The sequence below is a fragment of the Phascolarctos cinereus genome, unplaced genomic scaffold, assembly GCF_003287225.1.
Source record: "Phascolarctos cinereus isolate Bilbo 61053 unplaced genomic scaffold, phaCin_HiC Scaffold_4;HRSCAF=312, whole genome shotgun sequence".
Classification (NCBI taxonomy): domain Eukaryota; kingdom Metazoa; phylum Chordata; class Mammalia; order Diprotodontia; family Phascolarctidae; genus Phascolarctos; species Phascolarctos cinereus.
In genome coordinates this window covers 348,351,458-348,370,909 of record NW_027555847.1, presented here as the reverse complement: position 1 = coordinate 348,370,909, position 19,452 = coordinate 348,351,458, and positions in this window count along the sequence as shown.

The window sequence follows — 19,452 nt, the reverse complement described above, 5'->3', positions numbered from 1 at the left end:
CTACATGTACAAATATATCCATGACAATTCTTCTTGTGGTGGCAAAGAGCTGAAAACTAAGGGGTGTCGATCAATTGGGGAATGACTGTACAAATTGTGGCATGGGGAGATAATGGAATACTGTCCTGCTATAAGGAATGATGAAAAAGGTTTCAGTGAAACCTTAGGAACACTTGTATAAATTGAGGCAGAATGAAGCGAACAGAATCAGGAGAACAATTTATACAATATCAAAAATATTGTAAAGACAAACAACTTTGAAAGGCTTAAAAACTTTTAGACAACACAGTGACCAGCCACAATTCCAGAAGACAGATGATGAGGGACTACATCTAAGCTTGATATTCTGACCAACCGGGAGAAACTGGCTGCTGAAGTAAAAATGATTGGACTCTTGGAGAGAAATGAAGACTCCATCTTAGAATATCAAGAAAGAGGAAAGAAGAAACAGCTACAATTTGGCTTGCACCCCAGATCTGGAAGAATAGATTTCAAAGAGTCCATAGCTACATGCCTACTGAAAGAGATGTCTTAGAATCAGGGAGCAGAAACATATAGATGTATATATGATTACATATGATATATATTTGGATATTTGTGGAAATACATTTGTATGTATATATGTATATTATACACACACACACACACACACACACACACACACACACATATTTGGATATGGGGAATTTTTTTTTTTGCCTTACTGAATTCAGGCCCATACAAACTATATGAACACATTCAGAAAGAGCTAGATGTCCCTCAGTGCCCCTCTCAGTGATCCTGGGGATATTTTAGTGAATTGGAATTCTCCACATATTGGAGAAAGGTAACTATGGTCCTTGTTTGCAAAAGAAGAGAAGTACAGTCTACAAACTACAGGGCAATTGAGCTTAAATTTTATTTGGGGCAAAATTCTAAAATGTGCTATCAAAAGAATAGATGAGTAAATATCTCAAAAACTGATAACAAAGACCAGCCTTCCTTCACTAAGGTATAGTTACGCCAGACTAAACTCATTTCCTTTTTTGAAGGGGTTATCAGGTTGGTAAATAAGGAGAATCCTGGATTTCAACAAAACATCTAAGGTCTGTCTCCTGCAATCCTCCTGTACAAGATAAAGAGACTTGGGTTAAACAGTAATCTGATTAGGTGGATTCAAAAATGATTCAATGACTAGACCCCTTTTATTGTCATTTTGGGGTTGATGTGAACTTTTGAGGAGATATCTAGTGGATTATCTACCCCCAGAAAACTATCTTTGACCCTGAGATATTAAACATTTTTGTAAATGACTTGGATAAAGTGATAGGTAGATTATGAAATTTAAGATAACTTATTAGGCTAGGAGTTGTTGTTCAGTTGTTTTCAGTCCTGTTCAACTCTTCATGACTCCATTTTAGGGTCTTCTTGGCAAAGATACTAGAGTGGTTTGCCATATTCTTCTCTAGCTCATTTTACAAATGAAGAAACTGAGGCAAATAGGGTTAAGTGACTTGCCTGGAGTCAGACAGCTAATAAGTATCTGAGGACAGATTTGAAGTCAAGAAGATGAGTTTTCCTGACTCCAGGTTTGGTACTCCATCCACTGTGCTACCTAGCTGCCGTTTAAACTGGGAGAGATAGCTAATATGGTGAATGACAGAGTCAGAATACCAAATTATCTCTGCAGGTTATAATGTTAGACAAAATTTAGGAAAATCAAATTTAATAGTGATAAGTATAAAGTACTGAAGAGACTCAGCTAACTACACATTATTGGAAGGCTTCCTTTATGAAGACATAATTGGTGAAGGCTTTTGCAAGGAATATTCAATAATGAACCACATCTTTGCTATCTCTCAACTGAGTGAAAAGTATAGAGAATACAAGATCCCACTATGAAAAAGAATTTGGCTTTGAATGTTCATATTTGTTGATGATTGCTAAGTTCATAATAAAGTTTTTAAAAGCATTTAATTTGGCAGGGAAAAATGTTACCTGGAGGGCAATATAACTAGGTGTTTATCTGAGAAAGGTCTGGGGTCTTTTGAGGGCTAAAAGTTCAAACAATAGTAGTCTATAGTGCGATATGATAGGCCATGTAGTCTCAGGTTTCATTAAAAGAAGCATAATATTCAGCACTAGAGAGGTGACAGTCCCAAAGCACCCTGCCTTGGTCAGATCACATTTTAAGAAGTATATTGGTGAAGGACAGCTAGGTGGCACTGTGGACAGAGCACCAGCCCTGGAGTCAGGAGGACCTGAGTTCAAATCCAGCCTCAGACACATAACACTTAACTAGCTGTGTGACTCTGGGCAAGTCACTTAACCCCAAATGACTCACACAAAAAAAAATTAAAAAAACACAAATAAGTACATTGGTGAGCTATGGTATGCAGAGCAGAGTAGGTGAAGAACTAGATCATGCTATGTGAACACTTTTTGTGTAGCAAAGAACTAGAAACAAAGTAGCTACCCATCAAACACATCTTGGTACATGAATGGAATGGAAACTACATTGTAAGAAAAGATTAGTAAGAGGAATACAGAGAAGCTCAGGAAAATTTGTATACATTTATGAAAAATGAAGTAAGCAGTACAAGGAAAACAATATATGCATTGACTAATTACATTAGTAAATGGAAAGAACAATAGACAACAATAAGACAATGGAAGATGAATGTTGTGAACTACAGAGGACAAGAGATATGAAAAGAGACCTTCTTTGCAGAGGTGTGCATATGGTGAGGGAGGAGGAAAAAGAGAGATCAGCAGGAACTATACACTGCATATAATGTCAGATTTTTTTTTTAGATAGGCAATGGGGTAAAGTGACTTACCCAGGGTCACACAGCTAGTAAGTGTTATGTGTCTGAGGCTGGATTTGAAATCAGGTCTTCCTGAATCCAAGGCCGGTGCTCCATCTACTGTGCCACCTAGCTGCCCCCTAGACATTTTTTTAATGCATTGATTGGATATGCTGGGATTTTTTCCCTTTCTTTCTTTTTTAAACATTCTTTATTAAAGGGTATAACTTTCTGGGAGAGACTGCAGGGAAATATCTAAACAACGTAAAATTTTAAAAAAAATACATAGGGACAGCTAGGTGGTCCAGTGGGTAGAGCACCAGCCCTGGAGTCAGAAAGACCTGAGCTCAAATCTGGCCTCAGACCAAACACTTGACATTTACTAGCTGTGTGACTCTGGGCAAGTCATTTAACCCCAACTGCCTCACAAAAAAAAAAAGATTGAAAATATATATAAAAATAAGTTTATTTTAAAAGAAAATATACATTGCCATTTTTAAAAATTCCTCATTAAAGGGATGCCAGCTTAAAAAGTGGAGGAGGGGTGGACATATGAGGACATAGGAAGGTCCCTTCCAACTTTTAAATTCTCGGACCTTATAAAAGTAATATCCATTGTCACCAGCATATACTTTGAAAGGATGAAATCAAGCAATTTTATTTTCCCACACAAACAGTATCTGTAGGAATTCCAATAACCTTAACAATTAAAAATTAAAATGTCCACAAATTATTTTGAATTATTGTCATACTAAATGTGACTATCAAAAATAAAGCCATACTTTGTAGGTGATTTTTCAAGGGAATAATGGAAAGGGAAATACATATACATGCCTAATTTTTTTTTTGTAGATCCTTAAATTAATAACTTACAAGCCTAAGTGTGAGACAAGAAAAGCATTCAGAAGGCTAAAAGACACTTTCTTCACAAGTTGCCTACACTAGGGGCAGCTAGGTGGCGCAGTGGATAGAGCACTGGCCCTGGATTCAGGACAACCTGAGTTCAAATCTGGCCTCAGACACATAATACTAGCTATGTGACTCTGGGCAAGTCACTTAATCCCATTGCCTAGCCAAAAAAAAAAAAAAAAAAGAAGAAGAAGAAGAAGAAAAGTTGCCTCCACTATAACAGTTTCATTCAAGATTATTCTGTCTAGTCTAGGGAGAGAGAATAAGAGAAAAAAATAGAAAAGCAGAGAGTAACAGAGGCTGAGTTGGCCTATAGGGGCCATCCCAGGGAGTGTGTACCCCTTCCTCCGGAAACTTCCAAGGGCTCCAGGGATATGATGGCTTAGTACTTGGGCTCTTGAGCCATGACAAGTTTCCTGGATGCTTTCAGTTATGTGGTAGGCCAGCTCTGAAAGGACTTGTGTCTTTGGTTAAAACCAAGAAATCCCTGAGTGGTCCCTTGGTCTTCTTCCCACTCTGTGACAGCAGAATCAGAGGTGTATGGATGCTGCTTCCAGCTGGCCCTCTCTTCCTTCCATCTCCCAAAGGCCACCATGTAACTGTAAGACTTTCAGTGAAGGGTGGCAAAAGGCTAGCCTTTCTCCACCCTGACATCACAGAGACCTTACCCATGTAGTGAGTTAGTCAAATGGAGCTGAACTAGGAGAGCCTACCTGTGAATCTTTTTTTGGATTTTGTATTTGTTCTCCCTTGATCTCAGGTGAAGGAATGCCAAAATTGAGATGGCCTTATCTAGGTGACCTCGTGTATTCGAGAGGTTTGGAGGTCTTGAGTCCTTTTGGTTGTTGTTAAATGTGGTACTTCCTGTTACCCATCCTGGTGGCTTTTCTAAACTAATGTTATCTAATGCTAAAGTTTTTTTTCAGACCAGGTGGACACATGGGTGTGTGTGTGTTGTGACTGGTAAAGAGCTGAAGTCATAACTCTGAAGGTTCAGTATTAAAGTTTATGAGCAGACTAGACAGCTTAGCCAGCAGCCAATAAGCCAATTATGTCTGACCCAGTCACACGAAAAGAGGGAACCCCAGGCTCCAGGGCCCATACAAACTTTGACCTCTGCTGAAACTGTTAACAAGGAACTAATTGCACCAAGGACTTTGGCCCAGACTGGACTATGCTGTTTTGCTATGACTCAGTTTCATAAACTCCAGGGTTCTAGGCAATCATTGTCCCAGGATTCAGTGACCATAGCAGCCTCTAAACAAGGAGAGCTTAATGTCATAATCCAATCTGATTTCCCAAGACCTAGAGGAGAAGGCCAGTACTCTGCCAGAACCTGGCTTCAAAGAAAGAGCAACAGGGCCAAGCCACAACAGGCAACTAAGAAGCAGCAGTGTGATCCAGGGAAAAGAACACAGACTCTAGAGTCAAAGGATAGGGGTTCAAATCCTACCATGGATACTTACTACCAGGATGGTCTTAAGCAAGACACATAAACTCCTTGGGCTTCAGTTTCCTTATTTATAAAATGAGGGTGTTGCATTGGACTGCCCCTGATGGCACCCTCCCCAGCTCTAGATATATGTATATAGGCCCTATATCCATGTAAGTCCAACATGCTGGCCTCCAAATACCTACTTCTCCCCTGACCTCTTATACCCTGATGCTTTGCTTATGTCTCACTTGGGCATTTTTCATGTTTTACTTCATTTTGTAACTGTGTAAATGTTCTATCTCTTTAAGGGCACAGACTGTGTCTGATTGATTTTTTTAAGTTCAACATGCCTCCAAGAGTATATTGAACATGGTACGCTTTCAATTCATCTTTGTTGAATTGAACTGAACAGGCAGAGAGGATTTCTCTCTTCTATAAGGCCTGAGTGACATATATGTGGGATCTATTTTAAATAGAACTGATATGTGGAAATAAAAATTGATTTTAAAAAATACAGGAGTGAAGCTTCCATTACAAAAGGATTCTTCACTTTCCCAAAGGATCCAATACAGGATTTCATTAAATATTTGGTCTTCCTAGTATATTTAAACTCATTCAGTCTACAAAGAAAAAACTATGACAAAACTCAATTTTTCAAGTATCTGTTGCATCTGGTGTATGGTACAACCAGACTATGTGGCCAGTCCATCTATCAATAAGCCTTTCTTAAATACCTATTATGTGCCAAGTTAGAGGTAGATGGCACAGTGGTCAAAGAGGCAGTCTTGGAGTCAGGAAGACCTAGGTTTAAGTCATTCTTCTGACCCATACTGGCTGTGTGACCCTAGACAAGTTATTTAACCTTTCAGGGACCCAGGGAACTCCTTTAAGACTATAAACTGTAGAAGAGGTGCCAATCTGCCTTGGTAGAAAAAGTTTCCTCACAAGTGGTCTGGATGAAAAGAAATCAGTCCCCACCTCCAATTAAAAACAAAAGGTGTTGGGCAGTGTGCTATGTGCTGGGCATACAGAGATGATAAAAATGAAACTGAAATCGCACCACCCAGAGAATGACATCTCTCTCCTTTGTAATCCTCAGACTCATTTCCAGGGCTGTCAGCCACTGTCCCAGTCCCTCCACCCCCACCACCCCCACTTTGACCCAGGGGAAATGTGGAAGGGGTTGTTGGCTCCCAGTCAGCTGAAGGAACCACAAACTTGTTCTTTGTCACAGGATTTGTTTACGAGGCTGTTAATCCCTGGCAGGTCAGACTGTGCCCTGGCTGCGTGAACACAAGTTACTGACTTCATGTCCTTCAGCCTGGTTGAGTGATTGCTGCGAGGTGAGACCAACAAACAGCCTTTTTTTTAGCACATGGATATAAATCTTCACCTCTGGGGTCCTTGGGATACCAACAGGGACACAGGCCCTGCACTTCCTAGGAGGGCAGGAGTTAATTACAATAATTCTTCCCTACATTAATTGGCTGTTATCTTGTAACATGAGAGTCTTGATATCCTAGCAGCCAACATTTCTGAAAGTAATATCCATTGTTTTCAGGGATTAAAATAGAACCCAAGTTATTCATGCTTCCTAGGAGAGTGGGTCAATCAATCAAAAAGCATTTATTAAGTGCTTACTCTGTGACAGGTACTGTGCTATGACCAGGAGATACAAAGAAAGGCAAAAACATGGCCCATGCCCTCAAGGTGCTCACATTCTAATGGGGAGGATGATATGCAAACAACTATGGATCTGTACTACTGCTGCTGCTGCTGCTGTTTGTTCTTCTTCCTCGTCTTGGAAGAGGACTGTGACATCAGGGAAGTGATACCAGGAGGTACAAGTGAATTGGATTTAAGTGAGGGAGGGCCGTGCAGTCACCAGCCTCACTTTCTCCTCCAGAGACTTGGGCTAACCCAGTCCCGAAGCCCAGTGATATTGGACTCCTCATAGAGGACTCATAGAGATCAATGACTTGTGCCTGAGTGAGAGGTGGGGCAGAGTTGGAGGGAGGAAAAGAGGGAAAGAAAGTGAGAGACTGAAAGAGAGAAAAGAGAGGGGGACAGAGAGACAGAGAGAGAGAAAGAGAGAGAGAGAATTTCTTCAGTTCTCATCAAGCTTTAAGCTTCAAGTAACTTAGATCACTTCTGGCTTCCACCTTTGAGAAAGGAGATGAAAGAGGCCAATTCCACTTCAGGCTGCTGAAAGGAAAGACTGGGAAGATATGAGAGGAGCACCCAAAGCAACTCAAACCTTTCTCTCTCTCTCTCCCTCTCTCTCTCTCTCTGTCTCTCTCTCTCCCCCTTTTCCCCCTCTTTCTCCCCCTCTCCCCTCTCCCTCCCTCCATCTCTCTCTCTCTCTCTCTCTCTCTCTCTCTCTCTCTCTCTCTCTCTCTCTCTCTCTCTCTTTGTTTCTGTCTCTGTCTCCCTCTCTCTATCTCTGTCTCTTTCTGTCTCTGTCTCTGTCTTTCTCCCTCACCAACTCCACCTCACACCTCACATGGATGCAAAGCATTATCTCCACCAATGAGGAGAGTCCTATTACAATGGGCTTTGAGACTGGGGTTACACATGCAAGATATATACACATTAGATGTAAGGTGATGTCAGAGGGAAGGCCCTTGCAGTGAGGGAAGCAGGAAAGGCCTCATCCCACAAAGTGGCACTTGCGCTGAGTCTTGAAGACAGCCAGGGAAGCCCAAAGGTCTGAAGGGGATTCTAGGTACCAGGGAGAAGAAAGCTAGATAACTAGACAATGTCATTTGGTGTTTTCTTTCATAAATGTGTTTTTTTTTCACAGTGTATGTGTGTGTGTGTGTGTGTGTGTGTGTGTGTGTGTGTGTGTGTGTGTGTATGTCTGTGGATCACAATTTCATTCAGCAGAATCTGTTTGGGCAGCAAACAGATTGTGAAGAGATCCTTTTTTCCAACTCTCCCTCCACTATAGGACTTCCTTTCTTGGATCTCAAAATTTTTTTTTCTTCTTCATCTTTTGGAGACTCAACACAATAATTGCTTAGTTCTGGAATAACTGGCCTTTATAGAGTTAGGAACTGAGCCTGTGATCTCATTTATACATGTATTATTGTTAAATTTATGCAACACTTTAAAGTCTGAAAAACATTTTCTATGTATCATGTAAAAAATCCTGTGAGGAAGGTGCAATAGCTACTATTATCCCTTGTCCTTGTTGTTTGTCCTTCATTCTCCAAGAGGACCAATGACATCAGGAGGGAGATGTCTTGATTTGCAAGTGAATTGGATTTAAGTGGGGCAGGCCTGTACAAAGTCACTAACCCCATTTCTCTTCCACAACCATCTCAGTTCAGTGGCAAGACACAGATCAAGATAACCAGAGAAGGCCCCAGATGCAGTGGGAGACCTTGGCCTTTTTAAGCTAAGATCTTTCCCAGGTCTCAGTTTGTCTGAGTACCATCTTGTGGGATGAGGCTTTTCCTGCTTCCCTCACTGCAAGGGCCTTCCCTCCAACATCACCTTCTAATGTGTATATATCTTGCATGTGTACCCCCAGTCATTGGTATGGGACTCTCCTCACTGATGGAGATCAATACTTTGCACTTGTATTAGGTGAGAGGTGGAGTCGATGAGAGAGAGAGACACACAGAGAGAGAGAAAGAGAGAGACAGAAGGAGGAGGGGGAGAGGGACAGGGAAGGAGAGGGAGACAGAGAGATGAAGGGAAAGGGGAAAGAGAGATGGAGGGAGAGACAGACACAGAGACATACACAGAGGGAGGGAGGGAGAGAGAGAGGAGGGAAGAGGAGACAGAGAGAGAAAGACACCCATTCAGTAATTAAAGCTAGGTAAGAAATGAGACAAAAAATGGCCTCTTTTACTTAGTCAAAAAAAAAATCAGTCTGAGAAGGGAAGACCCTCAGGATTTCTGGCCAGAGTAGAAACAATTACTATTTACACTCACTCCCTACATTACAGATGAAGGAAGGAAGGAAATAAATATGTAAGTGCCTACTATGTGCTAGGTATTACAGTAAGTGCTTTACAAATATCTCATCTTTGGGGCAACTAAGTGGCTTAGAATCAGGAAGATTCATCTTCTTGAGTTCAAATCTGACCTCAGATATTGACTAGCTAGGTGACCCTGAGCTAGTCATTTAACTTGGTTTGCCTCAGTTCTTCATCTGCAAAATGAGCAGGAGAAGGAAACAGCAAACCACTCCAGTATATTTACCAAGAAAACCCCAGGTCAGGAACAGTCAACTGACTCAGCAACAACACCTGATACAGTTTAAAAAAAAAAGTGCTATTATTATCCACATTTTACAGTTGAGAAAAAGAAAGTTAAGTGACTTGCCCAGGATCACACAGCTAGTAAGTGTCTAAGGCCTGTTGGATTTGAACTCAGGTATTTCTGATTCCAAGCTGAATGCTGAACGTGCTACACCACCTGGCTGAAGGAAGCAGGGGCCAGAGAAGTTTGGTGAATTGTTGGGAGTCACATAGTTAGCAAGTATCAGAAGTGATACTTAAAACTAAGTCTTCCTGACTTTGAGCTCAACACACTATCAGTTATGCCATGCTGCCTTTTTAATAAATAAGACAGGACCTTTCCAGGAAGTTTCTTATATAATGAATTAATATGAACAGGATTTTTTTTTTACCTAAGGAGACTGATAATCAACTGTCTGACCATGTTTCTCCATGGAGTGAAAAGACAGTACTCCAGCTAATGTACAGCTATTTCTATAGTCCCAAAGACATTTTCAATCCCATCTCTCACATGATGGTTGGGTTTAATACTTGATTAAAATAATTGCAGGTATCAAGTGTAATCTTCCTCAATTTCTCCTCTCTTTACACCTTTACCCATCCTCTCATTCTTCCTGCCTGCCTCAGTTTAACAATCCTTCCATCCATGACCACCATCCTTTTCATCCCTGTTTCTTCCAGGATGTTGATCCGTTATCCCCTTGATCAATGAATCAAGAAGCATTTATTAAGCACTTACTATGTACTAAACACTGTTCTAAGTGCTGGAAATAAAAAGACAAAAAGCAAACCCTGCTTTCAAAGACCTTACACTCTAACTGGGGAGGCATGTACATATATCCTATATATGTATTAAATGTATATTTATATGTATGTATATATGTATATCATATATGTATCCTATATATGTATTAAAATACATACATATATACATATGCATACATATATACACATGTGCATACTATATATGTATATGTACATATGTGGGGCAGCTAGGTGGTATAGTGGATAGAGCTCTAGCCTTGGAGTTAGGTGGTGAGGCTGCCTCACCAAAAAGCAAAAAAACCCAACAATATATATAATATGTATGTATATGTGTATACACATATATATGTGAAAATACATATAAAATCATATATAAATATTTGATTTTATGTGTACGTACATACATACATACATGTGTGAGAACATGTATGCATGTGTGTATACATACATACATGTTACCTGGGATAAGATAACTTAAGAAGGAGGCAACAGCATCTAGGGGGACCAGGAAAGGCTCTAGCCATGTTTGAATAAGCTAGGTGGTACAGTAGTAGGTAGAACACTGGGCCTGGAATTAGAAAGTTTTTGGTTTTTTGTTGTTGTTCAGTCTTTTTTCAGTCGTGGCTAACTGACTCCATTTGGGGTTTTCTTGGCAAAGATACTGGAGCAGTTTGCCATTTCCTTCTCTAAGTCATTTTACAGATGAGGAAACTGAGGCAAACAGGGTTAAGTGACTTTCCCAGAGTCACACAGCTAGGAAGTATCCAAGGCCAGATTTGAACTCAGGAAGATGAGTCTTCCTGACTTCAGGCCCAGCACTCTATCCACTGAGCCACCTAATCCAAGCCAGGAAGAAAAGTTCAGATTCAGCCTCAGACACTCACCTACTATGTGACACTGGTCTGTATTTACCTCAGTTTCTTCATCTGTAAAATAGGGATAATAATGGCACCCATCTCCCAGTGATGTGATAATCAAATGAGATAATAAATATAAGACAATTAGGATAGTGTCTGGCATATAGGAGATGCTGTAAATGTTAGTGATCATTACTGGGCTTTTGTCAATGTAGAAAACTCCTGGTGTGGAAATGCACTCCACTGATAGCTCCTCAGTAGCTCATCTATAATTTATGGTCTTAGATCAGCCTACAGCATTGAAGTAAGTAACTCATCTGTGGTCACACAGCTAGTATGTATAAGAAGTAAGACTTGAACCAAGTCTTACTGACACCCAAGTGCTACCCTCTCATCACTACCTCTCACCTGAAGAATACTGGCATTAAAGATAGGCTTTTGTGGAAGCAAGCAGCTTAATATCATGGAAATGCCACATAATTTCTCAAACTTGATCTAGCCCAGAGTCTTCTTCTATTCAATTCTCTGCGACTAGGTTATTACCCATCTGAAGACCCTATACAAGATGCATGCACTGATAAACTAATTAATCATGGAGATGTCTGTCTAATTCCATGTCATAATCTGATCAGAATACATTCCTTATGCCCTTTGCTTTTCTATTGGAGATGGGTAAGCTGATATCTTCTGAGCGGTCAAAAACCTCATTGGGCAGCTAAGCAGCACAGTGTACTAGGCCTAGAGTCAGAAAGACCCGAGTTGAAATTCAACGCCAGACACTAGCTGTGTGCCCCAGAGCAAGCCATTTCACCTCAGCCTGCCTCATTTTCCTCAACTGTAAAATGGTGATAATGACAGCACCTACCTCATAGGGTTGTTGTGAGGATCAAATGATAGTATCTGTCAAGTATTTAGCATAGTGCCTGGTACACAGTATGCTCTATATAAATGCTTATTCTCTTCCCTTTCATTGAGATCACAGATGCCAAGCCTCAAAGCACTAAAGATACAGGAGGCTTGTGCTTCCAGAAACTCAGAGACTGGGAGCTGAGTGCTTGTTCATAGGGTAGGGTATCTTCTAGTATACCATATCCCTGGCCATCATAGGACAAGGCTACAGGGCTGTCACTGAGCATGATTCCCTCCTCACTGGATGACTGGAACATGAATTGTTTATGATGAATATTCCCAGATAGATTCCTCTGATGCCTCCAACTTCCATTTATAGCTCTAGACCCCTTAGGTTTGTAGTGACCAGCTACAGGAGCTGAAACCACCACTCTATGCTGACTCCATATTTTCAGTCTTCATAGTACTCTGGAGGATGGGAGACATGACCAAATAGTTCTCTCCCCTTCATCATCTATCTCCTACTGGGCTATGGAGGAGAAAGTGAGGCTGGTGACTTTGCACAGCCCTCCCTCACTCAAATCAAAGTCAATTGCAAGTCAGGTCATCATCTCCCTGATATCATTGTCCTCATCCAGAATGGAGGACAAACCATAACCCGTGAGTAGTCCAAGCTACCTGAATGGGGACCTGGATGGCCAGTTCCAATTGGGCAACTCAGCTCATCCTCTTCTCCCCTCCCCTTTCCTCTTTCCTCACCTTACCTGAGGGTTTTCTGCCCAAAGAAAGGTAAATTTTAATGGCTGAAAGCTACCTATTAATTTGGGGTTTACAGTCTAGATTTTTAAAACCAAGCCTTAAACCCTATTCACTCTGGATTTCACTGATTGGACAACAATAGGTCCCTGCCCAAGTACCACTTATAGTTATTTTTTAGGCCCTCCAGGCTCAGAGTAAATATAAATAGTAACTTTCTCTTTTAGCCAGCAACCCTGAGGGTCTTCCCCTCCCAGTTTGACTTTTTTTTTGTTAAAGGAGCCATCTCAATATTGAATAACAGTGGTGATAATGGACATCCTTGCTTCACCCCCCAATCTTATTGGAAATGCTTCTAGCCTGTCCCCATTACATATAATGCTTGCTGAAGGTTTTAGATAGATGCTATTTATTATTTTAAGGAAAACTCCATTTATACCTAAACTTTCTAGTGTTTTTAATAGGAATGGGTGTTGTCTTTTATCAAAAGCTTTTTTCTGCATCTATTGAGATGATCATGTGGTTTCTGTTGGTTTTGGTGTTGATATGCTCAATTATGCTGATAGTTTTCCTAATATTGAACCAACCCTGCATTCCTGCTATAAATGCTACCTAGTCATAGTGTATTATTCTTGTGATAAGTTGCTGCAATCTATTTGCTAGTATTTTGTTTAAAATTTTTGCATCTATATTCATTAGAGAAATTGGTCTATAATTTTCTTTCTCTGTTTTGACTCTTCCTGGTTTAGGTATCAACACCATATTTGTATCATAAAAAGAATTTGGTAAGACTCCTTCACCTATTTTCCCAAATAGTCTATATAGTATTGGAATTAATTGTTCTTTAAATGTTTGATAGAATTCGCATGTAAATCCATCTGGCCCTGAAGATTTTTTCCTAGGGAGTTCATCAATGGCTTGTTCAATTTCTTTTTCTGAGATGGGGTTATTTAAGTATTTTACTTCCTCTTCGGTTAATCTGGGCAATTTATATTTTTGTAAATATGTATCCATTTCACTAAGATTGTGAAATTTGTTGGCATATAGTTGGGCAAAATAATTCCTAATTATTTTTATTTCCTCTTCCTTGGTGGTAGCTTCACTCTTTTCATTCTTGATACTAGTAATTTGGTTTTCTTCTTTTTTTTTTAATTAAATTCACCAAAGGTTTATCTATTTTATTGGGTTTTTTCATAAAACCAGGTCTTAGTTTTATTTATTAGTTCAATAGTTTTCTTAATTTCAATTTTATTAATTTTTCCTTTAGTTTTCAATATTTCTAATTTGGTGTTTAGTTGAGGATTTTTAATTTGTTCTTTTTCTAGTTTTTTAGTTGTATGCCCAATTCATTAATCTCCTCTTTTTCTATTTTACTTATGTACTGGAAACGTTAGCTTTAGCAATAAGAGAAGAAAAAGAAACTGAAGGCATTAGAACAGGCAAAGAAGAAACAAAGCTATCACTCTTTGCAGATGACATGATGATATACTTAGAGAATCCTAGAGAACCAGGAAAAAAACTACTGGAAATAATAAACAACTTTAGCAAAGTTGCAGGCTATAAAATAAACCCACATAAACCATCAGCATTTCTATATATTACCAACAAAGCCCAACAGCAAGAGATAGAAAGAGAAATCCCATTTAAACTTACTGTAGACATTATAAAATATTTAGGAGTCTACCTCCCCAAACAAACCGAGGAACTCTATGAACACAATTACAAAACACTTTTCACACAAATAAAATCAGATCTAAATAATAGGAAAAACACCAGTTGGGTAGGCTGAGCTAATATAATAAAAATGACAATCCTACCTAAGCTAATTTACTTATTCAGTGCCATACCAATCAAACTACCAAAAAATTCTTTTATAGAGTTAGAAAAAATAATAACAAGATTCATTTGGAATAACAAAAGGTCCAGAATATCAAAGGAACTAATGAAAAGAAATGCAGGGGAAGGTGGCCTAGCAATTCCAGATCTTAAATTGTATTATAAAGCAGCAATCATCAAAACTGCTTGGTACTGGCTAAGAAATAGGGAGGTGGATCAATGGAATAGGTTAAATATGCACAGTAGTCAATGACTATAGTAATCTATTATTCGATAAACCCAAAGACCCCAGCTTCTGGGATAAGAACCCACTCTTTGAAAAAAACTGCTGGGAAAACTGGAAAACAGTATGGCAGAAACTAGGCATAGACCCAAATCTCACACTATATACCAAAATAAAGTCAAAATGGGTTCATGACTTAGATATAAAGGCTGATACCATAAGTAAACTGGGAGAAGATTTATGGAGAACAGATTCCTTTTAACTTAGCTTCCCATGGAAATGAATGCTCAAACTACTTGTAGTATAATTTTCCAATTCTGGATACATAGCTCAAGTTTTTAGGGCAATTTGTACTAATGAGATCATGAAGTCTTAGAACTGTGTTGGACAAAATTATTTCTCATTCTGATAAACAGCTTTAATCTCCACCAGCTACCATACTAAATACAAAACTTTTAGGTCTGGCTGATTCTTTCAACTTTTTTTAATACCCAAAATTATCACTTAGAGTCCATGAGCAACTGATGTTTGTCCAGTTATTTAGATTTGACTTCATTTGTGTGAAAAGCGTTTTGTAATTGTGTTCATATAGCTCCTGGGTTTGTTTCAGTAGGTAGACTCCTAAATATTTCATAATGTCTACAGTAATTTTAAATGGAATTTCTCTTTCTATCTCTTGCTGTTGGGCTTTGTTGGTAATATATAGAAATGCCAGTGATTTATGTGGGTTTATTTTATAACCTGCAACTTTGCTAAAGTTGTTTATTATTTCAAGTAATTTTTCACTTGATTCTCTAACATTCTCCAAGTATATCATTATATCATCTGCCTATTCTAATACCTTCAATTTCTTTTTCTTCTCTTATTGCTAAAGCTGATGCTTCCAGTATGATATTGAACAACAGTGGTGATAATAGACATCTTTGTTTCACCCCTGATCTTACTGGAAATGCTTCTAGCTTGTCTCCATTACATATGATGCTTGCTGAAGATTTTAGGTAGTTGCTATTTATTATTTTAAGGAAGACTCTATTTATTCCTATGCTGTCCAGTGTTTTTAATAGGAATGGGTATTGTATTTTGTTAAAAGGGTTTTTTTGCATCTATTGAGATGATCGTGTGGTTTCTGTTAGTTTTGTTGTTGATGATCAATTATGCTGACAGTTTTCCTAATGTTGCACCAACTCTGAATTCCTGGTATAAATCCTACCTGGTCATAGTGTATTATTCCTGTGATAAGTTGCTGTAATCTATTTGCTAATATTTTATTTAAAATTTTGCACCTAGGGACAGCTAGGTGGTGCAGTGAATAGAGCTCTGGCCTTGGAGTCAGGAGGACCTGAGTTCAAATCCAGCCTCAGACACTTAACACTTACTAGCTATGTGACCCTGGGCAAGTCACTTAACCCCAATTGCCTCACCAAAAAAAAATAAATAAAATGAAATTTATGCACCTATATTCATTAGGGAAATTGGTCTATAATTTTCTTTCTCTGTTTTGACTCTTCCTGGTTTAGGTATCAATACCATATTTGTATCATAAAAAGATTTGGTAAGACTCCTTCTTCACCTATTTTCCCAAATAGTCTATAGTATTGGAATTAATTGTTCTTTAAATGTTTGATAGAATTCACTTGTAAATTCATCTGGACCTGGAGATTTCGTCCTAGGCAGTTCATCAACGGCTTGTTCAATTTCTTTTTCTGAGATGGAGTTATTTAAGTATTCTGCTTCCTCTTCTATTAATCTGGGCACTAAAAGCACCATAGACAATGAAGTAATATCATTACTAAACATATATGCACCAAATGGTATAGCATCCAAATTCTTAGAGGAGAAGTTCAAGGAGTTAAAGGAAGAAATAGACAGCAAAACTATACTAGTGGGGGACCTCAACCTCCCCCTCTCTGAACTAGATAAATCTAACCACAAAATAAACAAGAAAGAAGTTAAGGAGGTGAAAAGAATATCAGAAAAGTTAGGTATGTATGATAAACCTCTGGAGAAAATTGAATGGGGATAGAAAGGAATATACTTTTTTCTTGGCAGTACATGGCACATATACAAAAACTGACCATGTACTAGGGCATAAAAACTTCACAATCCAATGCAGAAAGGCATAAATATTAAATGCATCCCTTTCAGATCATGATGCAACAAAAATTATATGTAATAAACGGCCATGGAAAGATTGACTAGGAGGCAGCTAGGTGGCGCAGTGGATAGAGCATTGGGACTGAAGTCAGGAGGATCTGAGTTCAAATCCAGCCTCAGACCAAACACTTGACACTTACTAGCTATGTGACCCTGGGCAAGTCACTTAACCCCAATTGCCTAAAAATAAAATAAAATTTAAAAAAAAGAAAGATAGACTAAAAAATAATTGGAAACTAAATAATCTAATCCTAAAAAATGATTGGCTCAAACAACAAATCATAGAAACAATCAATAACTTCATTCAAAAGAATGACAATAATGAGACAACAAACCAAAACTTATGGGATACAGCAAAAGCAGTTCTTAGGGAAAGTTTTATATCTCTAAATGATTACATGAATAAAATAGAAAAAGAGGAGATCAATGAATTGGGCATACAACTAAAAAAACTAGAAAAAGAACAAATTAAAAATCTTCAATTAAATACCAAATTAGAAATATTGAAAACCAAAGGAGAAATTAAGAAAATTGAAATTAAGAAAACTATTGAACTAATAAATAAAACTAAGAGCTGGTTTTATGAGAAAAAAACAATAAAATAGATAAACCTTTGGTTAATTTAATTTTAAAAAAGGAAGAAGAAAACCAAATTACTAGTATCAAAAATGAAAAGGGTGAATCCACCACCAAGGAATAGGAAATTAAAACAATAATTAAGAACTATTTTGCCCAATGGTATGTCAATGAATTTGACCATATTAGTGAAATGGATAAATATTTACAAAAACATAAATTGCAATCGATGTAAATTGAAAACACACAGTTTCATATAGAATCCACTTTTTGTGTTCTTTTCTGTGTATGGAAATACTTTTTTCTGATGATTAAATTCAAAATAAAAATTAAATTTTAAAAATTTTTAAAAGGGCAGTGATCACTGGCATCTTTGGTAAGCATGTTTCTATGTTACTTGAAGATGCAAGTAGGGAATTCCTTATATAGATAAAAACTGATGTACTGAATTATTCCAATGAACTGTTTGTGTTAGGCAACATTAGGAATATATCTTTTTTTTTCCCCAGGCAATGGGGTTAAGTGACTTGCTAAGGTCACAAAGCTAGTGTCAAATGTTTAAGGCTGGATTTGAACTCAGGTCCTCCTGACTCCAGGGCCAATGCTCTATCCACTGTGCCACCTAGCTGCCCCTTTTTCTTCTTTTTTTAGAGTAGAAGTTAGTCCATCAGCCACCACCTAGGTAGCTGATTGCTTTCAGAAACAGTCTAACTATGGGTACAACATCTCACTTGATTTAATGTTTCATGTGGAAGTGGAATCTTGGACAACACTGCTGCCCAGGGTGATTAGGATCCAGTCAGCATCCCTAAGCAAGGGTTTGGTTGCTCACAGAACCTTGGCTTGGCTAGGGAGGATTTGCTCATGTTGGACTGCATCATAGGCAGCCCTTTCCTTTGACCTACTTCAGTTCTGCAGCGTAGGAAAGAGAGGATCCAGAACATTCACAGAATCTGACACTGCTGGCTGGGCCTTCCTATTACAAAAAAATAGTTTAAGAGTTTTACCATGGTTTCAGTTGTTTTGCTTACTTGCCAGCTGTTCATCCTTCATCTTTGAAGAGGACCTATGACATCATAGGGTGATTTCTTCTCTTGCCTATGCATTGGATTTAAGAGAGGCAAAATTGTGCAAGACATCAGCCTCCCTCTCTCTTCCAGAGTCTTCCAAACATCAGGATGACCGGCAGTGGCCCAGGATGCAGTGGATGACCTTGGCATCTTTAATGCCTGACCAAGCTCTAAGAGCTTCACAGCACCTGTTTCAGCCACCTGCATGGCTGTTGCACAAACTGTTATTAACACTCATTCCGAAGAGGGAAGTCTTCACATGCTTGGGGTTGACACTCCCCTAAGTCACCAATGGGTTTGAGGCTTGTAGGTTACTCTCAGTCTGGTTTAACCCACCTCCTTAGATGGTTTTATCAGGGTGCAGCCACTGTACATGCTACAGCCTCTTGGAAGCACAGTGAGAGTTGGATAAGTAGACACCAAGGTGGATAAGCAGCCCTAAAAAGAGCTCAGTAAGCCCTCTGAACAATAAAAGACTAACTACCACGGATCTTGTACTTTTATGCATATGTTCACACTTAAAAAATGCTTTGTTGAAAGCACTTGTAACCATACTAGATTCCTTTTAACTTAGCTTCCCATGGAAATGAATGCTCAAACTACTTGTAGTATAATTTTCCAATTCTGAGTACATAGCTCAAGTTTTTAGGGCAATTTGTACTAATGAGATCATGAAGTCTTAGAACTGTGTTGGACAAAATTATTTCTCATTCTGATGAACAGCTTTAAGCTCTACTAGCTACCATACTAAATACAAAACTTTTAGGTCTGGCTGATTCTTTCAACTTTTTTTAATACCCAAAATTATCTCTTAGAGTCCATTAGCAAAATGGCTTTTATGAGAAATAATGAATGCCATTTTAGGCCTTGTGGTTAAGTCAGCTGGTAGAAGGTGGGAAATGTATTTACCTTTTTATGTAATACTCTATCAAAAATTCTCTTCTGAAAGAAAAACCATATTAAAAGTGTTACAAAATGAAACAAGA